We start from the raw sequence: 16,580 nt of genomic DNA, 5'->3' as shown, positions 1-16,580 counted from the left end.
GATTAGTGCATTGGGTGATTTATGCTTTGTTGGAGGTGAGGAAGGGATTCCTTTGCTGGGAGGTAGATGCTGGATCGGGACTCACTTGGTTGTATCTTCTCCTGGATCTTATTATTATATCAATAAAACTATTTGAGTTTCTCCTACATGCTTGTGTATCAATGATGTTTTGTTATATTTGCATGTTTAGCTTAATCTGATCCTAAGCTATTTATGAATGTAAATCTATATCTTTGTGTAGTTTTTCCTCTTCTGTGATCTTGCAGGAACTTGGTGAAGCTGAGAAAGTAAGGGAGCAGGTAGCTGGAAGCTATCGAAGAGGGGAGCGATTGGATCAACAAACTAGCGCAAGACACAGGTTAGTTTATCCTTCCTCTTCATTTACATTTCATAAAGAAGAATACAAAAGTAGTTTTCCTTGTTTGTTGCTAAGGCACTGTCACACCTTAGAGTGGGATAGGGACGTTCTGAATAGATACTTTTCCCAACAACAATTACCCCATTACTATTGTAGTTATAACCCTTATTAATATTGTTGTGCCCCTATTGCCCCCATATTGTTATTACTGTGCCCCATAGAATCCCTCTATTGTTATTTTTGTGGCTTTATATTATTATTGTTAGGTCGGTTGGGTTATATTGTGACTCCTTAGACTCCTATATATAGAAAGGAGGTTTTCTCATTTGTATCATCCAAGAATTGTTCATTTATGTAATGTAAACGAGGTTGCCCCCTCGAAGAGGCTGAATTCTAAGGCGTTGATCTATCTTTTCTTGAGCTGGTTTCATAACATTTAATGTAACTAATGCACCATTTAGTTTTCAATTATTGAAAAATTTGATCTATTTCCAATAATTAGTTCCAAAAATAACTTTAAATTCAAGTGATCTAATGCAATTTTAAAGAAAAGTAAAATTTTCAGAACGAAAACTAATTCAATGCAAAATAGATTACTTTAATTAATGCAAAAGAGAAATTACTATTTAGTTAACATAACAATAAATAATTATCAAGCATACAAGTAGTAAACAAAGATCTCAATCGACTCCAAACTTGAAAAACTCAATCAAAATCCAATTTTTTACCACTTGAAGCAACAAGCAATCTTTTTCATTCCACAAAGAAATCAGAAGCATACAAAAAAATATTGATGTAGATAAAGCAGAGAAGGGACCTCATAGACCACGACACACTAGATTTTTTAGTAGAGACCCTAAAAATTCTGACATTCAAGGACCAACGCTACTTTATATATAAAAACCCATGCTGACAGGGTCATCAGTGCTACTTTTCATAGCAAAAACCGTGTTGGTCATCAGCGTGGGTAAACAGTGGAGGACAAGGTTTTAAACGTGATTATACAGGGGAAATCATGCGTTGTCAACACGACTCTCACTGATAAAACTCACAATTAAGCGAGGAAATTTTAGGAAAAACAAGAAACATTTAGGAAGAAACTCTAGACCTAATACCCTAAGAAACCAACAATTCAGAGTACAGACTGAAAATCAATCCTAATATAGGGGCTTTCGACAACTGGCCAAACTTAACGAGAAAAGCAAAAAATGAAAGGAGGATGAAACAGGTGTAGGATTCCCTAGTGGAGTCACCATTTTGTTGTGAGTATAAATCCCCTCTGTGGACATAGGTGACCTCTCCAACCCAATGAGTGGATCTAGCAACAAACTAGATAAACTAATGTAGACTTTCCAAGCTTATGTTTAAAAATGCAGAGAGAGAGAGAGAGAGAGAGAGAGAGAGAGAGAGAGAGAGAGAGAACCTACCTCACTTTGATGCTAATCATTCAGTCCTTTGATGATGAATTTGATCCCTTAGCTTCCAGGATCGCTCCTTGCTTATTTTTAACGTCCAAGTACCTGAAAGATAGATCAAAGGAAAATACAAGATACAAGGGCATATATAGTATATATCAAAAATAAACTATTTGATAGATCAAGGAGTATTAAGCAAAATGCATAAGTATGGAGACATTTATGGAAAGTGAACATCATATGTATATATTAATGAATAAAAAAGGGGAGCATATAACCATTTCCTTGATGTTGGAGACCTCCTTTGTGTGGATTTCCAAGTCCAAGCCAAGACTCTTCAAGCACCCCTTCTCCAAGTTAGATGGATAGCATTTAGGCATAATCTCAGCATAGGAATGCAGGCAATCAATGAACAACCATTTGAGGATGGAAGGGATTTGCTTTATAGGAGGGGAGAGGGAGTTAGGGATCCAAAAAATATCGAGGAAGGTACACATCTCAAGGGGAAGGCCCTTAAAGATAGGATCAAGAGATCCAAACGAGAGAGCTTGACCATATCTCTACCCAACAACATCCAACTCATTGTTTCTCGAAGTTTTGAACATACAAAGCTTCTCTTCCATTTTGAGAAAACTAACCAAAAGAGGTTCAACATGGGATTTCATATCAAAATGCGTGTTGGTAGCACTAGGTCAAAGAATTGTAGCTTGCCATCAGTACAGGAAAGCAGTTGAGCAAAGAGCGTTGCTCCTGAAATTTTGGGTTTTAGTCAACCTTCTCCAGAATTGACTCAGGGTAGTTTTTCTTCCATTCTTCAGGGATGTTTTTGTATGTGTTTCATGATAAGTACACTTCACATTTGTCAACATTTTGGCACTTCGGGATGTGGAATGGGAAGTGAACATGAGGTGTGACAAAATACTATGTAACAATACATAATCAATTGTTCTTGAACAAAAAACCACCCTGAAACATAAACTCTTTCCATGGGCTGCTATCTATTCTCATGGGTTCTTGTATGGTTCAAAGGCCTCTCAAAAATCATCAACCTCATATAATTCCTTCAAATAATCAAAGGCAAAAATTTGTACATGGAACTCTTGCATGATCAAACTCCTCCTACTTAGAGCATCGACTACGTTTTTTTCTTGCCCACTCACATGTTTTAGAACAAATGTGAAACTTTATATGAATTCCACTCACTTGGCATGATTATGATTCAAATTGTGTTGCTGCATTATATATTGTAATGTAAAATTGTGGGAAAATAGAACAAACTCCCTGGACATCAAATAGTGTCTCTAATGCTTCAAAGCTTGAACCACTGCATAGAATTCCTTGTCATGAGAGGATTATTTTTGTTTTGAGTCATTCAAATTCTCACTGAAATATGAAATATGTTTACCTTCTTGACTCAATACTGCTCCAATGGCTATTCCGCTAGAATCACATATAACTTGGAAAATATTATTGAAGTTAGGTAGTTTCAAGACCAATTTTTCAGTGATCTTCCTCTTCAAGAGCTGGAAACTTTTCTCTGTTGTTGTTGTCCAACAAAGTGGTTTTCTACCTTTGTTGATTGTTTCAACGATGGGTCCACAAATAACACTGAATTTATTGATAAAGTTCCCATCGAAGCTAGCTAGGCGATGAAAGCTCTTAACTTTGAAAATGTTCTTGGGTGAAGGCCAACTTGAAATTTCTTCTATTTTCTCTGTTTCAATTAATCCATCCTTTGAAATGACAAAGCCTAAATATACCAACTTAGACCTGATGAAAGTACATTTATTTAGGTTAATTAATATTTTTTCTTGCTACAACATTTCTAGAACATACCTTAAATGGCTAAGGTGTTCTTCCTTTGTTTGGATCTAAATCAAAATATCATCCAAATAAATAATAACAAAATTACCGATTAACTCATTCAATACTTTGTTCATCAACTGCATGAAATTACTTGGTGCGTTTATTAGTCCAAATGATTTGACCAATCATTCATATAGTCCAAAATTGGTCTTGAAAGTTGTCTTCCACTCGTCCCCTTGTAGAAAGGCAAGAAATTTTCTATTGCTAATAAATTCAAACTAAAAACAAGAGACAAAAATTTCTTATACTATTCTTTAGAAAGGAAAACACAAGATAGAAACACATGCAATAATATGAAACCATCAAAACATGAGGAAAACAATGATTTTATAGAGGAACCCAACTGGGAAAAAACCCTCTACTACTTTGCATTAATTCATATGAGAATATGGATCAATTACAATGACTAATTCGCACATGAAGCACACCCTTCATTTCAAATCTGATCTCCTACTTACTGACCTGCTCTAACAAAATCTTATCCAAAATAGGCCTCAACATTCCTCCTATTTCCTTGCACAATCCTTGAGGAAATTAGCCCCTAAAAAATAGGAGAATTTCATTTTTCCTTGTGCAAATCTTGAAGGAATTGACCACCTTCTCTAATGCAAAACTTGTACACTCAACTAGTATGCAATTTACAATTACAATGTTCCTTTTCCTCCACTCCAACTAGGAATTTCGAATTCCATGCATGACTAGGGCTATTTTTAGAAAATTTAACAGTTAACTGAGAGATCAGTGAGCTAACAACTATTGTAACTACTCAAATGAACTCCTACTCACTCTACTAATGACAAGAACTTAGATAACTGAGTTTAACTAACAATAACTCCATGAGATTGCTATATTTTAGCAATCATCCCATGCACAACTCTACCTATAGCCTACAAATTTACTGATTTAACTAGGAGACAAATCCAGTTCACTCCAGCTAATTCCAATCCAAGACATCATGTGGAAAATAAAATTTCTCCATTTGACTGGCACAAGTCAAATGAACCCTTTTCTTCCTACGATTATAACACTCCCTCTTAGCAAGGAATGGGCTCTACATCACCCCTATCGTGATTTTGTGGAACTCAAATTTTCCTCTTGACAATGCCTTTGTCAATATATCTGCATCCTACTCCTCTGTGGGAATGTACTGCAATATCATGATTCTCCTCTACACACAATCTCTCAGGTGATGGTACCTGATATCAATGTGCCTGAACTTGTCATGAAATACTAGATTTTCAGAGAGTTTTATACAACTTTGCTTATCATAGTAAATAACAATAGGATCCATCTCCCAATTGAAGATACCAATGAGAATTTTCCTCATCCAAATGAACTTGGATGATGCTTGACTAGCAACCATATAATTGGCCTCTGCTGAGCTGAGTGATATAGATCTCTATTTCCTGCTATACTAGGAAATAGTTTCTAACCCAACACTGAAGATAGCTCCCAAAGTTCTCTTCATATCTGATGGAATCTCTACCTAATCTTCATTAGTGAAGCCTTGGAGCTTCACACCAACAGTCCTCCTATACCATAACCCAAAATTGTTGTGCCTATGAGGTATCTAAGCACATTTTTTGTTCCTTTCCAATGAATCTTGTTAGGCTTCACCATAAATTGACTGAGTTGATTAACTTAAAATATTTTTGGCCTTATGTTCACCAGATACATCAAGGACCCCTCCAACTGTATGTAGATGGTGGCATCTATTTCCTCTCCTATACAAGCATCCTCCTTCCTCCAATTGGTAGCTAGAGGAGTGTCCATAGGCTTGTAGTCATGCATATGGAATTTTTGAAGTATTTCAGAGGTATACTTCCCCTGACTCACAAATAGCTCTCTATCCCCCTGCCACACCTCTAAACCAAGGAAGTAGTGCATCAATCCCATTTCCTTCATCTGAAACTCTCTTGCAAGGTCTTCCTTGTAAGACTAGATCAACTTCTCATCCACTGTCAGTATCAATTCATCTACATACAAGACTAAGATAAGCAATTTTCCATCTACCACAATGTAGTTGATTTTGGCATTTGTTTCACTCTGAGTGAAGCCAAGTCCACTAAGGTAGGAGCCTATGTGAGTGTACAAATCATGGGGTTCTTGCTTGATACCATAAAGGTTCTCCTGAGTATACACACACATGTCTCCCTATAAAATATCTCAAACCCCTCAGGTTTCTCTATGTAAATTTCTTCCTCAACCACTCAATTAAGGAAGGAAGTCTTCACATCCATTTGGTGGATATTACACCCCAACTGCATACAATAATTGTTCTTATGTAGGAGTAACTTTCCACAGGGAAAAATATATCCTTATAGTGAAATCTCTATACTTATGAGAAGACTTTATCTATATATGTGGCCTTGTACTTCCGGATACTGCCATCAGATGCATGTTTCACTTTGTATATCCATATGGAACAAACCATTGACTTGTTCTTTGGTCTTGGCACCACCTCCCATACATTTTTTTCATCATGGAGTCATACTCATCCACCATGGAATATGCCAACACTGGTTTGGAAACTTCCTCCTCAAATGAAGAAGGCTAGGAATCAATGAGTTATGTCATGAGTTCCATATAACCAGTATATCTATCTGGTGATCTACTTTATCTGCACAAGGATGTGGGATTTCCCACATGCTCCTGTGAATCCTACACCAACCTGTCAACCTCTCTAGTTCTATTCCTCCCCCTATGTAAGATTATGGTTGAGTGGGTGCCTCCACTCACCCTGCTCTCTGCTCCTCCACATGTGGCTACTCCAAAACATCATGAGGCTATAATAGAGGCTTCTCCTTTGGAGCGAGAAGCTCCTCATCTGGTGGAATACTAAAATCTCACTCTAGATAGCTTATCATAGCCTTCTCCTCATCAAATCTAACATCTCTCCTCGTCATTATCATTCTGAGTGAGGGAAAATACATCCGGTAATTATGAGGAGTCTCTATGTATCCTATAAAGATCCTGATCACAGTTATAGTCTCCAACCTTTTCTTGTTATCCTTAGAGACATGACAATAGATTGTAGCTCAAAAAATTTGAAAATGGGAGACAAATGGTTTCCTCCCAAAGAAATCCTCTTTGGGTGTGAACATGCCACGTATTTTTTAAGGGATCTTGTTCTGCAAATAAACTAATGTATCACAAGATTCTGCCCACAAGGATAATGGTAATCCTTTATCATGCAACATTTCTCTTGTAGCTCTTACAATGCTTCTATTTTTCCTCTTGCCACCCCATTTTGCTATGGGTTTTGGGGTGCAAATATTTCTATTCTAATACTTTCCTTGGCACAATTGTTTTTGAAGGCATTAGACACAAATTCTCCTCCATTATCACTTCTCAGGATTTAATTTTCTGCCCAATCTCATTTTCAATTAATGCTTTGAATTCAACAAATTTTGCAAACACTTCATATTTCTTCTTCATAAAATAGACCCAGTACTTGTGGGAAAATTAATCTATGAAAATTACATAATACTTGTGCTTTGCAAATGAGAATGTAGAAAATGGTCCACACACATCTGATTGGACTCACTCCAAGATGGCTCCAGCTCTACTATCACAGCCCTAGAAGGAGGACTTCACATAATTTCCAAGGGTGCATCCCTTGCAAACATCATGTTGATCAAGGGTGCATTTTGTAAGTCCTGTGATGAGTCTATTGCATTATTTTCAAAGCTCCATGGTGTAGGTATCCCATGCACCTATGCCAGAGCTCTCCAACATCTTAGCTCTAAACATGTTCTGGTTTGGTTCTCAATGCAACACATGCATCCACCTCTAGCGTGTAGATATTTTTAACCTGAACACAAATTTGTTTTAATTTTCCAGTAGAAACATTCTTCAGATAAGATTTCCCTTTATTGAACAAGACATCATATCCTTTTTCGTCTAATACATCTACAAAAATAAAAGTTTTATTTAGCCCAGGCACATATATTACATTTTTTAGGTGAAGATGGGAGCTTAAATCCCTCATAGAGGTGACATTACCAATCCCTTTGGTATTATAAAAACCATTATATCCAAATTCTATGTGTAATTATAGGTCCTTCTCCTCTATGATGTTGAAGAAATCTTATGAAATGAGGCTCCAGAGTCCAATTACCATACACTGCTTCCCACAATACTTTCCATGCATCCAATGAGAGTGATGCAACTCAAATTGTGATGAGAGAGAATGACCTCTACTTCTCTTGTAGGATTCTTCCCAGATTTATTATGTAGACACTTGGTTTCATAATGTCCATAATCATGGCAGTGAAAACATTCTTTTTTTTGGGGTCCTTCTTCTTTCCCTAGTTCTGGTTACATTCTTCCTTGCCTCAATGGGATTTCTTTCCCTTGTCTTTATTTCCCTTACTTGTCAAGGAAATTTTTTCTTCCTCCTAAACTGTAAATGCCACACCTTTTCTAGTGTTTGTTTTGATATCCTCCTACGCTAAATCAGACAAAATCCTCTCCTAATATGGTAGCTTGTATCTTCCATTAACTGGATTTGGATAGTTGTTCCAAGATTTTAGAAGGGGAAGGAGTGCTAAGCTCACAAATTCAGATGATTTCTCCTACTCCAAGTTCATCTCGAACCTGAGTGGATCTAGATAGGTATTGAGGAATGGTTTCATTTTTCTGCATTTTAATGGTCCTGATTTTATCTCTCAATGCTAATTTCATGGCATCATTTTTTCTCTAGAATAAATCTATGAGAGTTTTCCACATTGCAAAGGAGCCTCCTTTCCTTGCAAGTTTGAAACCACATGACCTCTTACACCCTCTAGAATATTCCTCATTAATTTTGTTGTGTCTTTCTTCCACTGAGAAAGTGCTTGTGCATCTGATGCAACTAGTTTTGGAATTTTATTTTGTGTGTATTCTCATACTCAAGTGTCATCTAGGAAAACTTCCATCCTATCTTTCTAAGCACAAAATTTTGAGGTTCCCTCCAATCCATACTCAAGCCCCAATCCATTGAAATACATTTTTCGTGCACTGAAGAGAATCTTCACCAAAATATATGCAAATCAAAATTACTCTAAGAGAATATTTAGAAAAAGGTTTCTATGATACCATGTAGAAATGGAAAGAAATTTTCTACCGCTAATGAATTCAAACTAAAAACAAGAGACACAAATTTCTTCTACTATTCTGCAGAAAGGAAAACACATGATATAAACACATGCAATAACATGCAACCATCAAAGCATAAGGAACACAATGATTTTATAGGGGAACCCAACTGGGAAAAACCCCTCCCCTGCTTTATTAATTTAGATGAGAATATGGATCAATTACAATGACTACTTCACACATGAAGCCACGCTACATTACAATTATGGTGTCCTACCCATTGACCTGCTTTTACCAACACTTAGGAAAAATAAGTCTCAACTCTCCTCATATTTCCTTACACAATCCTTCAGGAAATTATCCACTAAAAAATAGGAGAATTCCCTATTTCCTTATGCAAATCCTGAAGGAATTGACCATCTTCTCTGATGCAAAACTTGTACACTCAACTAGTATAAAATTGACAATTACAATGTGCCTTTTCCTCCACTCCAACTAGGAAATTAGAATTCCATGGATGAATAGGGCTGTTTTTAGTAAATTTATCAGTTAATTGAGATATCAATGAGCTAACAATTATTATAACTACTCAATTGAACTCCTACTCACTCTAATAATGACTAGAACATCTATAATTGATTTTAACTAATAATAAATCCACTAGATTGCAAGATTTTAGCAATCAACCCATGCACAACTCTACTTCTTCCCTACAAACTCAAATTTATTGATTTAACTAGGAGACAAATCCATGCCACTTCAACTAACTACAATCCACGTCATCCCGTTGATGTGTAAAATCAAATTTCTCCATTTTACTAAGGCACAAGTCAAATGATGTTTTTCTTGCTACAATTCTAAAACCCCCTCTCTGATCTAGATCTGATGTTAACCACTTTTTAGATCAACCTTTGAAAATTACCCTACTACACTAAAATTGTCCATCATGTCACCCATTCATGGGAATGGAAATCTCTATCTAATTGTTATTTTGTTGATTTCTCTGGAATATGTGCACATCCTCCATTCTCCATATCTCTTTGGACTAAGTTACCGTAGGGAATTTCATGGACTCAAGGCCTCCCTTATAAACCTTCTATCCAAGATCCCTTCAACCTGTTTCCTCATTTCCTCATTCTCCTTGTGTGTCATTTAGTAAGCGAATTTATTTAGAAGGCTTCCTCCTAATATCTGGTCTATGTGATGGATGATACTTCTCTTAGGTGGAAAATCACTTCATAAATCATCTACTACAATATCATTAAATTCGTGCAACATTTCCCAAATCTCAACAGGTAAATTTGAAATTTCGATGTGCAGAAGTATTACCTTCGGCTTGCAACCAAAACATAGCTCACCTCTTCTTTCTCCATTTCTTATATAAATCCTTTTCCTCCTAACAACAATTTTTTTGAGCTACTTATGCCAATTGTTCTCCTCCTTTAATGGTACAAAAGTATTCTTGATACCATCCTTTCCAAACTTGTAAGTGTTGTTCTCTCCATCATGCACCACTTTCCTATCAAATTTCCAAGGTCAAAAAAAAAAGGCGTGGTAGAAATCCATTGACATGATGTCACAAACTATATTATCCTTATATATTCAAATCTGGACCTCCACTTCACTCTACTCACTCACCAACAAATTGCGACCTTTCTTAGCCATGACACTTTATATGGTTTTGGGTGCTTCAACCTTTTCAATTTGATTTTTTCCACCATTTATGTGGAAACTAGATTGTTAGTGCTTGCACTATAAATCACCACTTTGCAACACTTTCCTCTAGCCTTGAAAATAGTCCTAAATAAGGCTCTTCTTTGCGTGGTTCAAAAATTTCTTGTTCCAGTTTCATCAATAATCTGTTCATCATTAAAGCTTCTCCCATCTTCGGTACATTTTATACCACAATTTCCTGTGCTTCTGCTACTTTAGGCTGAGCTACATATGCATCTCTCTACCCTACTATCTCATTCTTAGGACACTCAAAATATTTGTGACCCAACTAGCCACGTTTTTAACACTGATAGATAGTCTCTCTGCCTCTTCCTCTACCTATACCTCTCTGGTAAGGTCTTCCTCCTCTGGAGTCACCTTCTTTCTCTTGTTTCCCTTGCTGCCTTGGGTTACTTGCATCATTATTTTGATCTGGGGTTTCCCCCCTTCCAACTAACTGTCATTTTCCTCTAGAAAAACCATGACTGCTACCTGAATTTTGCTTCCCTTTTATCTTCTCTTTTTATTTTAAGGAAAACTAATTGTTTAGTCAATTTAGTGTCCTAAATTGCTTGCATAAATTATCAACTGAGGTTTGTAAGTTGATAAAGTGCAGTGCTCTATATTTGCTTAGTTAACCTTTTTTACTTCGTTGTTTTGTATTTTTATATTGTTTTGGGGGTTTCTTTTTTTTATTCTTAATGATGTACAATATTAACTGTGAGAAACTTAAGTGAATCTAAACTTCCTAAAGGTGAACCAAGAGTTGAAGCTAGTAAAAACCTAATTTAAAGAAAGGAAAAAAAATAGAGCATCTATCCTATCTTGTCATTAATCCTAAGTCATGAATCTATTTCTTAGAATTAAGGGTGAAGTTGTAATGCATGTTGAAATAAATACAGAGAATGAAATCAACTGAAGTACTTCTAGTTACTCTAACCTTTAATTTTGAAAGATAACCTTCTTGAGATGGGATACAAGCAACTTTCTGTACTTTATGATCTATAGAACTAAATGAAACATGCAGAAGGTAACTAATTGATTTCAACCATTGTGTGAAGTGAATGTTTAACCGTTTAGTCTAGGATGAGTATCAACTTGAAATGGTGTTCAAAAACATTCATTAATGCAATGGATTGACAAATTTGTCCTAGAAAATAAATAAAAAAACAGTAAGCTAGACAACAGTGCATTCTCATTACTTCAAACTTACTCCGTTTAGAAACAAAATCGTTTCCTTTCATCAAATATGTTGGAAGAACAAGACTGCACAATTGAGTTTTAACATTATGCTATTGATCAAAACTAAAATAAATCAACCTAAGTTATAAATACCACTAAAAGAAAATAATGAAATTAAAACTAAACAGAAAACAAATGGAAAGAAAACCTCCTTCAGTGCAGGGGCCCTCTACAACTGACTAGGTTGAGCTGCTAGCTAATTGAAAATGCTCTCTTAAATGATCATTGGTCAACACATGACTTATATTATAGAAAATAAAGAAGTTCAAAATACAAAGCTGAAAGTCTGAACTTAATACATAAAATTCTCCAAACCCCCTTGGTTCTGTACAACCAGTATTTAAAAGGAAATAATCATAACTGTCTTTGAAGAAAACTAGCTACAGGTGGCTCATACGTATTATAACAGAACTATGTAAATGTCTGATCAGCTACAGGTGACTTAAATTCAAGCGATATGTTTGCAACAAAACCGTTAACATAGGTGGCTGATCTGAGTTAATTCTTGCAACAGAACTGTTAGATTTATTGCTTAACCATGAAAGAGCAAATGAAGAGTCCTACTGCTTCCGGGTATCATATGTTTGACTCCACCTTTGACTACAATCTTGAGCTTTCTTTCTTGTTGATCTGGGCTGAGTGAATAAGATAGAAACCATGTGGAGATGATTCTAGAGATGCCCATGTGGCCGGATTCTTCATTTGACACTTGGAACCTGCCAGGTCATGAAAGTACCTACAGAATACATAGTTAGCTGCAGAATAGGCTGTGTTATGTAGCTAATTTGCAAAAAATTATTCAAATATCAAAAACATAAAAATATAACATGTCAATCATTTAATGCCTTCCTTAAGACAAAACCTATCATTTATCATTGATTGGGATCTGTAATCTTATGGAAAAGCAAGGGAAAGAAGTGAGAAAAGCTGTCAACGAGAGAGGGTAATTATGAGTTTCAACATATCCCCACTGCAAAAATCATTGCATGTCCTCATGCAATTTTCAAAAATGTGAATTCTTCTTTCTTATTGCATTTTCTCAGACACTTGTGATAGTACATCCAATTTTCTTCTTTTTCTCTTCTTTAAAGTGACTTCCATTCTGGGTTTCTTCATAATAAGCATGTATTTAAGGTTGATGACTATTCTGTTCAAGCTTCTATTCTTCCTCTTCAACTTCCTATTCTTCTTATACCATAGTCCTACATGTAGTATTGTATTATCATGAATAAACTTGTCCAATTTACTTTGTCCCCTCAAGGTTTCATTTTCTTTCTTGATATGTCTGTTCAATATCTCTTATTCATAGATTTCCTATTTGAGAGAGTCAATTAAAGGTTCTTGTGGATTAGTAGAGGGTTCTAGATTGACAGATGATTCTGGATCCATTGAGGCACTTTTCTTCTCTAGTGATTCTATATAGTCATATATTTGTCGCTACACTAGGTCTATGTATGGAGACCTTCTGTTGGGGCTGCCTTCGAAATACTATTCAGGAGAAGTTTGAGGACTGTGTGCAGATGGAAAATTATCAGGAGATGGTACTAGGGTTTCTTCTTCTAAATTTATGAACTTTGTCCCCTTTGATGATATCTGCTTTACCATACCTCGGAGTCTAGAGCTCCTTCTAGGTTGTAGAGGACTTACATTCTCCTCCTTTGTACCATTTTTCTCCTTTCTTATCTTTTCTTTTCTCTTGATTTGTTTCCTAATCTCTATTAATTCTTCAGACATTATTTTTTCATCATCTTTTTATAATGAAGATTCAAGTTTGTTTCTGGTAGTTTCACCAACTTTCTTTTTCATCTTCCCTTTTTGCTTGATTTTCTTCTCGATCTCTGTCAATTTTTCAGAGACTAGCTCTTCAGCATTTTTCTGTGTTGAGGACTCATGTTTGCTTTGAATGGTTATACCTGTCTTCTTTCTCCTACTCCTTCTGACATTACCTTCTTTAGGTGACTCTGGTGCCTCTTGGAAATAGTTTCTTATCAGGAAATTTTCCCAAGTATCTCCTATTCTTTCCAAATGAAAGTCAACCAGTATCCTTACCAACCCATGATGGTACATGGTTGTGTCTATGAATTCTATTTTTTTCTGTACATTTGAAGCCATCCTTCTTAAACTATTTAGTAGGAAGAAAGGAAGATTGATTTCTCCATTTTCTAGAAAGTTCATCAATAAATGTATATGGTAGACATACATGCACCTGAATCTCCCCTCACAGGTAATAAATTTCTGTAATATCAAAAGCATGCTTCTCCATTTAATTTTAAGTGCTAAAATAGAAATTCCTTTTCTAAACACAAATACATCCATACCTGGGTTCCTGAGGATTACTTCCATGATTCACTGTGGAATTCCTTGTTTTTGAACTATCTTTCACCATGTCTTGGAAGTTTTGTAGCCTCTGTTATGAAGGATTCTGTTACTGCAAACTTATTGTCTCCAATTTCTATTTCTATACCATCAAATGATCTAGCAAAATATTTTGTGATCTCTTTGTGAAAACCATCAAATTTTTCAATGAAGTTGAGCCATCCAGCCTTCTACAACATTTCCTTGAGTTGTGGGTATCCTTCCATATATTTTTCTCCTACTGGCTTTGTCTTGACAATGAGTCCCATCGCTTCTGTTTCACAAAATTTCTTAACATTCAGAATTACTCTCCTGGTCTATGAAATGGATTGACTGCAAGTATGGTGAAAAAGAACTACAGGTTTGCATGGAATAAATAAGTGGTGAGGGTTTGGAGAGACGGGACAAGTTGGTCACATCGTAGCCATGACCGTTAACAAATGGAGTTATTAGGGACCGTTTAGGTACAGAGTATGGAGAGTGTAGTGGAGATGTGGTATGATGAATTTATTATGGACCATTTGGTACCGAGTATGGAAGATGTGGCGGAGATGTTGTATGATGAAGTGGCAGTCAAATCAAATGATGACTCGTTAAGGAGACATACAATTATCCATATTATACATGCCTTATGTTTTCAACTTGCTTTTTGAAATAAATTTTGCATTTTACCTTTAGAACTTAACCTTTCTGCTTGATAAATCTTTTGGTGTTGATCCGTAGGTACCTTTTAGCATGTTTGGTCTCCGAAACTGGATTCTTCAATTTCCTGCATTCATGATTTTTTTTGAGTTGTACAATTGTGCCAAAGCTGATAAGTGAGTTGTAGTTATAGAATGTGAAAAGAAGGAAAGGTGAAGTATAACTATGAAATATGAGTGTAAAAATGAAATGGAAATGGGTTATGACGGTGAGATGGAATGAAATGTAAAATAAAATGCGAAATAGGGTGAGATGGAGTAAAACTGTAAAAATAAAATGTAAATGAAATATGACAGTGAGATGAAATGGAACTATAAAATAAAATGAAAACAAAATGAGATGGGATGAGACTATAAATTTGCAGAGTCTGAACTACAAATGAGTGTAGCTTTTGTCACTATTTATTATAGAAAGGAAATGGAAAATATATGGTGTCAGAAATCTCTGATTTTCACCATGTATTTTCTATATAAGTATGCCAATCAATGATTGGTTTTCAAACTTATACAATTTATTATTCTTTTTTAATTTTTTTTTTAAGGAAAAATAAAGACTATGTTAGTGGACAAGAAGAATTCTTCTTCACTATCTTCATTTTAAAGTTATTCTGGAAAATCTTAATGAACTCCTCTCTTGGAATTGGCTTCTAATATATCTTCAACCGATGACCATTTACAAGAAGAGGTATTTTTCTTTCATCTATTGTCCTTATCCTTACTGCTCCATTATTAAATACTTCTTCAATCTCATATGGCCCAAGCCAATGTGTCTAAAACTTTCCTTGAAAATCATTGAATTTTGAATCAAACAAAAGTTACCAATCTCCTGCTTGAAACTTCTTCTCCTTCATATATTTATCATTCCATTTAGCCCTTTGTTGTTGGACTATAATAGTTATTTGAACTACATCTTGCCTGATTTCATTAAGCTCATTGAGTTGCTCCAATCTATGTTTATGTGCCTCTGATAAATCCAGTCCCAATTGGGCTGCCATCTTGAAGGTTTTGATTTGAACTCTATAGGGAACAAGACTTGTTTCCCATAAACAAGTTCATAGGGTGTATGTCCCATCGTGTTCCTCCATGTAGTTCTATAGGCCCATAAGGCTTCAAGAAGCCTTTCTACCCAAACTCTTCTATGTAGATGCACAGTCTTAGTGAGAATTCCTTCAACCACCTTATTTGTAGATTCAACTTGACCATTTGCCTATGGATGATAGGGGGTAGATTTCCTATGTTTGATCTTATAATCTTATACAAGACTCTTCACCATTTTAGATGTAAATTGAGATCCCTGATTTGTCACAATTTCTCTTGGAACACCAAAATGATTGAAGATGTCCTCAAAAAAAAATTAACTACAGATTTTTCATTAGCAAAAGGTAATGCTTTAGCCTCTACCCATTTAGTGACATAATCATTGCATACCAATATATACTTCTTTTTCTTAGATGGGGGATTAATTGGTCCAACAAAATCCAAGACCCATTTTTCAAAAGGTTCAATGAGTACCTAAATTTGTAGTGGCATTTCATTTGAAGAAGTAGGTTTTCCCACCATTTGGGAGCTATCGTACCTCATGACATATTCTTTGGCATATCTAAAGATAGATGGCCAATAATATCCTAAAGAAAGGATTTTATAAGCTGTCCTCTTGTCAGCAAAGTGTCCACCACACGGTTCATCATGACATGCCTTAATAATCTCAGGCATTTCATCTTCCCTAACACATCTTCTGATAATGAGATCTTGACCTATTTCATACAATTAATTAGTAATCCATGAGTATCTTGCACTTATTTGAATGATTTTTCTTTTCTTTCTAGGAAACAAATGTGAAGGCAATTTCCC

This window comes from Pinus tabuliformis, chromosome 2_2, assembly GCF_031772625.1.
Source record: "Pinus tabuliformis cultivar Carrire ecotype Pingquan chromosome 2_2, CPIR1, whole genome shotgun sequence".
Taxonomy (NCBI): domain Eukaryota; kingdom Viridiplantae; phylum Streptophyta; class Pinopsida; order Pinales; family Pinaceae; genus Pinus; species Pinus tabuliformis.
The sequence above is the reverse complement of the archived record's forward strand: the minus strand, read 5'-3'. Positions refer to the sequence as shown.